Genomic DNA, 8,477 nt, shown 5'->3' on the forward strand with positions numbered 1-8,477 from the left:
CCCTCCCCTGTACCCAATGAAGAATCTACTTGGGCCCAGAGATTAGAGATTTTCATTTCTTGTTTAGTCTTCGGCTTCTTGTGTTGCAGGTGTTGCTTCTCTGTTTTGTTTTGTTTTTTTTTCCTGGTGATTCTGAAATCAGTCTTTACAACATTTGTGGATGTGCCTGATTAATAAAAATCTGATTATTTTAAAAATCAAACTTCAAAAGCAAAGCAATTAGGAACAGAGTGTTTATATAACAAGAGTATTGTTGAAATTTTCAATCAACAACTCCTTTAAAATATCAAGCTCACTTTATATGTTATTATATATAATTGTATTCACAAAAATAAGATTTATAGATAACTTTGTGGCAACACCCCTAGGACACATCTAACAGATGCCCCCAAATTACTAATGTAAGTCCTACTTGGCTTTCAGTAGGGAGAGTCCAGGCATGGCCTTGTTAAATAAGGGAAGTTCAACAAGATAAACAATCTTTCTCTTCAGCAATAACTAACCCTATGGGATAATCAATCCATGACTTAAAAAAGAAAACGGTGAATCAAAGCTTTTCAATAAAAACAAAATAGGTTTGGGGGGTAGGGTTATGGACATTGGGGAGGGTATGTGCTTTTGGGTAAATTGGAAGGGGAGATGAACCATGAGAGACTATGGACTCTGAAAAACAATCTGAGGGGTTTGAAGTGGCGGGGGGGTGGGAGGTTGGGGTACCAGGTGGTGGGTATTATAGAGGGCACAGCTTGCATGGAGCACTGGGTGTGGTGAAAAAATAATGAATACTGTTTTTCTGAAAATAAATAAATTGGAAAAAAAAACAAAAAAAAACAAAATAGGTTTAAGAGAAGCTCATTTTTTAAAAGATTTTATTTATTTATTTGACAGAGAGAGAGTAAGCACAACCAGGGGAAGTGGAAGAAAGAGGGAGTAGGAGGCGCCCGAGGAGCAGAGAACCCAACATGGGGCTTGATCCCAGAACCCTGGGATCATGACCTGAGCTGAAGGCAGATGGTTAACCAACTGACCAGGCCACCCAGGCACCCCAAAGGGAAGGTATTTTTATTTACATTTTGTGTTCACTCGTAACTTGGATCACGTGTGGTGGCAGTACTCACTCCGTGGGAACTGTCTCATCCCGTCTGTCTGCCCCGAGCAGTGGCTTTCTAGGCTGGCAAACTTAAAGCACCTCAGAATTTTAATTTGATCCCCAGATAAAATTTAATCGGCTCAAATTGTCATAAGGAAGATATTAAGAAACATTTAAGGGAAAAGACACTCTTGTCCAGCTCAAATATAGAAGTCACATCCCTACTTCAACTTAATTAAATTTGACTTGTCACATGGACAGCTGTGAAGCTAAACAAAGATGATTTTTAAAAAAGATTTCATTTATTTATTTGTGACAGAGAGAGAACAAGTGGGGAGGAGGGTCAAAGGGAGCAGGAGAAGCAGACTCTCTACTAAGCAGGGAGCCTGATGCAGAGCTCCATCCCAGGAGCCTGAGATCATGACCCAAGCTGAAGCCAGATGCTTAACCCACTGAGCCACCCAGGCACCCCCAAAGATAATTTTTAAATATTTGTTTATTACAATATAATTATCATACATTATATTAGTTTCTGGTGATAGAAATAATAATTTACTATTTGCATCTATTGCAAAATGATCACCACAATAAGACTGGTTAACATCCGTCATGATTACATGGTTATGAACATGCTTTTCTTATGGTGAGAACTTTTAATGTTTACTCTCTTGGCAACTTTCAAATATCCTACATGGTATTATTAACTATAGTTACCATGCTGCACATTACAGCCCCCAGATTTATTTATTTATTTATTTATTTATTTTTGTGTTTTTGATTTTAGTCATTCTGACAGGTATAAGGTGATATCTCCTTGTCTCCTTATAGGTTTGATGTGCATTTCCCTGATGATGAGTGATGTTGAGCATCTTTTCATGTGTTTGTTGGGTCATGTGGGTGTCTTCTTTGGCGATATGTCTGTTCATATCTTCTGCCCATTTTTAAATGGATTATTTGTTTTTTGGTGTTGCATTATGTAATTTCTTTATATATTTTGGATACCAACTCCTTGTTAAATATAATATTTATAAATATCTTCTCCCTTTCAGTAGGTTGTCTTTTAGTTGTACTGATTATTTTCTTTGCTGTGCAAGAACTTTTAATTTTTATTTGTTTATTTAAAATATTTCATTTATTTATTGGAGAGAGAGGCAGAGGGAGAGAGAGCAAGCAGGGGGAATCTCCTTCTGGTATCCCTGTGATGCAAATGTTATTACACTTTGTGGTATGGCTGAGTTCCCTAAGTCCATTCTCATTTTGTATTGTTTTTTTTCTTTAATCTTCTCAGTTTAATTGCTTTCCATTACTCTGTCCTCCAAGTCACAGATCCATTCTTCTCCTTCTTCCAGTGTTTGGACCAGTCTGGGGCCACACTAGGCTTGAGCTGAGTCAGACTGGGCATTTGCCAGAGATGCAATAGCACTGAACTGAGGGGTCCTCTGGCAAGCTTTCTTTGTTGGGTGGGGCCTGCAGTCAGACCACTGTCTTCCTGCAGCCCATTGCAGTCTTACTGGTTTGTGTGGTTTTCTTTCCCTCTTGGTAGGGCAGGAGTTACTTTGGCATGTTGCTGGCCCCTGTTGGGGCTACCTGTCCAAGCTTGTGACATGACGACGGATGGGTTCTAGCCAGGCACCTATTGGAGGGGCGGATCCACAAAGTGCATGAGGGTGGGAGATGCAGTGTTAGCAGGGTGGTCCATGCACTAGTTCCTGCAGGTGGCTGTGTGTTTATGATAGGGGGAAGGGAGGGAAATAATGACTGTTTGTTGTGCTTTTTAAGGGTAGGGACTCAGTTTCCCCTCACCTTCGCAACTATCTCAGAGTGGAACCTGCTGATATTTTTTTTAAAAAAAGATTTTATTTATTTATTTGACAGGCAGAGATCACAAGTAGGCAGAGAGGCAGGCAGAGAGAGGAGAAAGCAGACTCCCTGCTGAGCAGAGAGCCCAGCGCAGGGCTTGATCCCAGGACCCTGAGATCCTGACCTGAGCCGAAGGCAGAGGCTTAATCCACTGAGCCGCCCAGGGCCCCTGAACCTGCTGATTTTTAAAATTCCAAGTTTTAAGTCCCTCTGGTTGTAAGAACTCATGAAATTTGGCCCTGCTGGTGTTCAAAGCCAAATGTTATGGGGATTCATAGTCCTTGTGTGGGCTCCCTGGTGTTGGGGTCTATTTTTGCCCTTTTCCCAGGCTCACAGTGTTCCTCCTTCTCTGGGACAGTCATCAGGTCCATTTAGCCCTGACTGCATCTTTGTCCTTCCTACCCTCCTTGATGTGGTCTCTTCTCACCCTTAGTTGTGTAGGTTTTTGTGCCAATCTTCAGGTCATTTTCTGGGTCATTTGCTCTGATGTGAGTATTACCTTGTTGTTTCCATGATAGGAAATGAACTCAGGGTCTTCCTATTCTGCCATCTTCCCCAGAAACTCCTCTTTTTAATTTATTTTACTTTATTTTGTCTTACTTGTGAGTTGCAGTATTATGGTAATTATTTTGCATTTTGGTTTCTCAGAAATGTATAGAAGTAATAGGAGAAGTATATGTTGTAATAAATAAAGGTGAGGGATGTGCCAAGAGCAGACACTGGAATCTAAGATCATAGAGAATGATAAGAATAATAAAAATAGTAATAACAATAATGGCCGTTTTATAAAAACTACAGTGGTTTTGTTAGAGGTTGCAACAGGGTTAATGTTTTCCCTTGCTTGTCTTTATTTCTCAAATTTTCTGCATTATTTCATGTACTTTGTATAGAAAGCTATACAAATATGTTTTTAAAAAGGACAGTGTTTTAGAAACATATACTCTGGGGCTGATTCACATCAGAGGAAATGAATGCTTAGTAGAGTGCCAAATTATTAGGCCCTGTGGTTGGTTTGTTTGTTTGTTTTTGCTTTTGCTTTTTCCATTTCTTTTAAATTTAATTTCATTTTAATTCCAGTATAGGTAACATACAGTGTTATATTAGTCTCAGGTATAAAATAGAGTGATTCAACAATTCCATGCATCACACAAGAAGTGCACTCTTTATTCCCATTATCTATTTCAACTATCCCCCTTTTCACCCATCACCCCACCCCTTCCCCTCTGGTAAACCATGTTTGTTCTCTGTAGTTTCTTGGTTTCTCTCTTTCTCTCTCTCTTTTTTTTTTTTTACCACTTCTTATTCATTAGCAGACAGCTGCACCATGATGATTGGGAAAACTGATGAGAAAATTCCTACTAAGTGTATTTTTTCCTCCCTATGGAAGGAAGGTGTTTCATGATATATTATTTGCTCATATCTAAAAACTCATTTTGATTAGGCTTGTCTTCTTTTCTATTTCCTTCCCTTGTGCTCTTTTTTTTACTTCCTATCTTTCTCCTCTTAATAGTTTATTGTCTGACTCACATGTTTTTAGATTTTATTTTTGATTATTTTCATTATATGCTAAAAATAATGACTGATATTGATGAGATTAATAACTGAAGGAAGTTGGCACGTGAGAAATAATAACTCTTAAGAAATGAGGGGGAGCAAAAAATCCCCTTGAAGTTTTCATTCTTAGTTCTATATATTCTAGGTGTCTGTATTCCCACAAAAACTGACTAGATGCTGTAAGGACCCCAGGCTGGCGTGGGATCATATTGCCAGTCATAGAACTGCCAGGACCAGTGAAAATGCCGCACAATTGGATGCAATGAAAACAGACCTTTTGTCTGTCTTCTTCCACATCATGTTCTTGTCTTTCAAAAGCCATGGCAACAGTGATCAAGCCTTTTTAAAACACAGAAATGTGTCAACACGTTCATATTTACTTCCATCTTCAGTCCTCTCCCAGAAGATCAAGTTGTATATTCTGCCATGAAGTTTTATCTTGTGTAAGGCAGAAAAACCCTTCATTTTATTTCCATTTGTTTCCTTTTCTAAAGAGAGGTAGGTGTAGAGACACAGATGAAGGTTTGGCCTGCCTGCCATCCCGGCCTCTGGAGCTGGTACAGGGTGTGGATGGGACGTGTGCTTTGGATTATCAGGGGGAAGTTCAGGAGCTGTTTGCGTGATTGACCAACTGTCAGCAAGGCCAAGACTCTAAATACTTTCCTGGCATCGTGAGAGGGAGGAACCTAATGGACAGGGAGATAGGGAGATAGAAATGCTAGAAGAGGCTTACTGTGTTGACTTGTACCCCCATGTTGCATCTGCCTGGGGACCCAGAGGACACCCCTTAGTTAAGATGTTGAGGAATGTGTCGGTGAGGGAGACAGCAATATCCTTGAAGAGCTCTGTAGTTGCTGTCCCTTGGGGCCAAGATTGCTGGGAAATGCTACCATTGAGACATGTTCTCTGATTTCAGAGAGGAGGGCAAGATCCCAGGCAGAACCGCAGTGAGGGGCATGAAGTCCCAGGGAGACTGAGACCAGTGGCGGTATGAGACTCCAAAAGGCCTCCTGAGCAGGTGACTTTTATGACTAGTTGGGACTAAGTAGTAATCAGGATGTTTTGAACCGCAGCATTTTTGAGGGAGGCTAATGGGTCACGATGCCCTTAGGAATGAAATGGATTGGCAGTCTGTGCTTGATTTATATAACAGCAACAATGATAGGTCTTCTTACCATATTTAATAGATTAAAACAATGATTAATCATCTCTCACAGTCCTGGGGTTGTTTCCTTTTTTTATTGTAGTAAAATGTGCATGACATAAAATTTACTATTTTAATCATTCTCGAGTGTAGAGTTCAGTGGCATTAAGTACATTCACACACTCTGTGTGTGAATCCAGCATCCATCTCCAGAACTTTGTCACCTTTCTAAACAGAACTCTGTCCTCATTAAGCAATGGCTCCCTATTCCTCCTCCTCTGAGCCACTTGTGACCCCAATTCTTTCTGTCTCTTTGAACTTCTTTAGTCTAGGTACCTCATATAAGTGGAATCACACAATATTTGTCCTTTAGTGACTGGAGTATTTCCTTTCATCTTCAAGTTTCATCCATGTTGTCTCAGGGTTCAGAATTTCCTTCCTTTCTAAGGCTGAATAATATTCCATTGTAGGACTATACCTCATTTTGTCTCTCCGTTCATCTTTTGGTAGGCCTTTGGGTTGTTTCCACCTTCTGGCTGTTGTAAATCATTCTGCTGTGCATATTGGTGTACAAATATCTATTGGAGTCTCTGCTTTCAGTTCTTTTGGGTAATACCTAGGAGTGGAATTACTGGCTGATATGGTAACTCTATGCTTAAATTTTTTGAAGACTCACCATACTATTTTCCACAGCAGCTGAACCACTTTACATTCCCACCAGCAGACACCACGGTTGTAATTTCTCCACATTCTCACCAGCACTTGCTATTTTCAGTTTCAAAAAATTTATTTTTCTTCCTTCCTTCCTTCCTTCTTTCCTTCATCCCTTTCTTTAACTTCTTTCTCCATTTGTTTGTGTATTTCTTTCTTTCTCTCTTTCTCTCAGAGTAGCCATACTAATGGGTATGAATGTGGTAGTTCTTCCTGGAGTCTCTCAGGTAGCTGCAGGGATCAGGGCTTCTTCCCTCATGTGTCTGGCATGGAGTTGGGATCACCACAACAGTAGGAGTTTCCAGGCACTGTCCCTTTTATACAACTCCTTAACATGGCTAGTTTGGGTTTTCTGGGGGATCTAGGGTAGTTGCACTTTTTATATGGTTTCTGGTTTCCTCCTGAGCAAATGTTCCAAGAAACAAAGTAGAAGCTGCCAGTGTCTTAAGACCTGAACCTAGAACTTGTCATGTGGACCCTTTCAGTATATTCTGTAGTCAAGACTGAAAAATATGTCCAGTTCCAAGGGGGTGGGACATGGAGCTTACCTCCTAAGGTAAAAAATGTCAGAAGATCTTCAAATGTCCTAGGTGAAGTTCATAGACTAGGTCATGCTCCTAATAGCGCTCATAGACAAGCAGATAGAGACATTTCCTCTAATTCAGCCTTGGCCATCTGAGAAGTTGAAACTCCAGTCCAGTGTCACTGTCACTGATCCACTAATTTTGGAGTCTGGGTGACACCCTGCCCATGGTCAGTACAGCCTCCCCTTCAAGCTCCAGGCCATGGCTGAGCAAGCCTGAGACTATATTGAGGTCTCTGAGGGTCAGGCACTGGGTTAGGTCCTTTGAGGACAGGTAAAGAGAAAATCTCACCCTATACAAATTTGTTACAGATTTGATGTCTAGGCAAAACCCATCATAAAGAAAAGGATCTATTTTCTGCATTTATTGTTTTTTTTTTTTTTTTGTTACTTTCTGGGATTCTGCATTCTCACATTCAGATAAGAAGTATAACCTGCTCAGGGGTTCCAAATTCAGATAGTTAGATCTCTTACTTTTGGAAGAATAATTTCCTCTTAATTCTGTCTGAGTAATAGGAAAAAATACTCTGACTAGAAATACTCTTAGAGAAAGAACTATAAAGTTCAAGATAGTTTTCGAGGTAGGTTTTGTGGGCACATAAAATTTTTCTTGGAGATGAGTTAACATTGGCACAGAGAGAGTCTATGTTTAATACATACAATTTCTTCAACTTTTAAGTAAGAGAATGTATCATATGTACACAAGAATCCATTGTTATTGTTTTTGTTGTTATGGATGGTATTATATTTTATTTTTAATGTTTTAAAGAAAAACTTAAAAAATACGCTGAATAACAAATAAGGAATTGTTGTATACTCATCACCTAGACTTAATAATTATCCACATTTGCCATATTTTCTTAAATAGCTTTTTGTGAAAATGTTTTAACTGGAACATTCATTTTACTTTTTTAAAATTTAGAAAAAATTTTTAAAAATTTTTTAAATTTAGTTTTAAATTTTGTTAGTTAACATATATTGGTTTATGGAGTAGATCGATCACTTATCACTTATAACATCTAGTGTTCATTACAACAGGTGCTCTTTTTAATACCCATCACCCATCTAGCCATTTAGCCCATCCCCCACCCATCTCCCTCCATCAGCCCTCATGAACTGAAACATTTTTGTTGTTGTTATTTGTTAATGATTTTATTTATTTATTTGAGAGAGAGAGAGTAAGAGTATGAGTGGGATGGGGAGGCGCAGAGGGAGAGGAAGAAGCAGATTCCCCATCAAGCAGGGTGCCCAATGTAGGGCTCGAACCCAGGATACCAAATCACGACTTGAAACAAAAGCAGACACCTAACTGACTGAGCCACCCAAACACTCCACATTGAAACATTTAAAATTTAAATGGAGAATTAGCTATTTTTCCAAGTATACTTGGTTCCTTTTAGTAATTAATTTTATGTTTTTTCCTTCCAAATTTTTATTTAAATTCTAGTTAGTTAACATATAGTATGATACTGGTTTCAGGAGTAGAATTTAGTGATTCACACTTACACATAACACCAAGTGCTCATGATAACAAG

Source organism: Neovison vison, chromosome 2 (assembly GCF_020171115.1).
Source record: "Neovison vison isolate M4711 chromosome 2, ASM_NN_V1, whole genome shotgun sequence".
Taxonomy (NCBI): Eukaryota; Metazoa; Chordata; class Mammalia; order Carnivora; family Mustelidae; genus Neogale; species Neogale vison.